This window comes from Cricetulus griseus, chromosome 4 (assembly GCF_003668045.3).
Source record: "Cricetulus griseus strain 17A/GY chromosome 4, alternate assembly CriGri-PICRH-1.0, whole genome shotgun sequence".
Lineage (NCBI taxonomy): Eukaryota > Metazoa > Chordata > Mammalia > Rodentia > Cricetidae > Cricetulus > Cricetulus griseus.
Window position 1 is genome coordinate 6,259,079 of NC_048597.1, and position 1,152 is coordinate 6,260,230.

The 1,152-nt window shown below is 49.7% G+C and overlaps 1 long non-coding RNA gene across 1 annotated transcript in view; it reads left to right on the forward strand.

The window, feature by feature from the left end:
• Positions 1-346, forward strand: part of LOC113835638 — a 2,893-nt gene extending 2,547 nt beyond the window's left edge. The window contains exon 3 of the long non-coding RNA XR_004769802.1: positions 213-346. This is a non-coding gene — a long non-coding RNA (uncharacterized LOC113835638). The remainder of the gene's footprint in view (positions 1-212) is intronic.
• Positions 347-1,152: the final 806 nt, after the last annotated feature.

Sequence of the window (1,152 nt, forward strand, 5' to 3'; positions counted from 1 at the left end):
TCTCTTCAAGACAGGGTTTCTCTGTGTAGCCCTGGCTGTCCTGGAATTTACTGTGTAGACCAGGCTGGCCTCGAACTCAGAGACCCACCTGCCTCTGCCCCCTGAGTGCTAGGATTACAGGTGTGTGTGCCCAGCTGGAATAGCAGCTTTCTTTATTGAATCCTTTTAACCCCTGCACTGATGAGTCCTGGGGACGTTCTCCTCTTGCATAGGCTCCTGCTGGAATTGAGGCTTCTGGGGAAAGTTGGAGGAGCAGCCCTGACCCCTTCCTGGATTAGCTTGCTCAATACCTATGGAAATCAGCTGGAACTTGACCCCCAAAGGAAAAAGTAATTAATGTTGTAGCCCATTCCCTTACCTAGAGTTAACTGGAAAGCGTTTTGGAGCAGTGAGCACACTGTGTGCCGTTTGTGCTGTGTGCATGTCCCACGACGTGATGCCTGTGTTTTCACATTTCCGCTTGCATGATAGTCTGAGGGGTGGGATACACACACATGCATCTCCACTTCACCCCTTTGACCAGCGTGTGCACACAACGCACTCTACCCAGTCACTCGGTAGCTGTGGTTGTCCAGTCGACTGTTGCAGTATGGCTCACACAGTGCGGTGTCAAGGAACCCGAAGATAGTAACCTGACATCATCGCCAGGCTACACGGGTCACCTCACTTAATGTCCCCTTTAGGCATGACATCATCATGACCGGGGAAATGAGTACAGTTCAACAGGGTATTCTGAGAGCAAAGGACGACACTGGAAGAGTCTAGTATGTTATAACCGTGCTGTCTTACCATGTTGTCGTTCTTAATCCCCCACTCTGCCCAGTGCATACTATGCAAGTATGTTAAACATGTACTTAGCTGCATGAATAGAAATACTTCTGTATAGGTTAGCACAGTATAGTATGGAGCGTGGTGACACCCGAGGTTTCAGGTGTCCACTGGGGCTTTGAAGTTTTCTTAGACAAGGGAGAACTGCTGTATTGTTTATTTTGTGTGTGCACGTGCATGTTTCTGTGGGTGCACATGCATGTGATGGGTGCACACGTGTGGGTGCACATGCATGTGATGGGTGTACACGTGTGGGTGCACATGCATGTGATGGGTGTACACGTGTGGGTGCACATGCATGTTTCTGTGGGTGTACACGTGTGG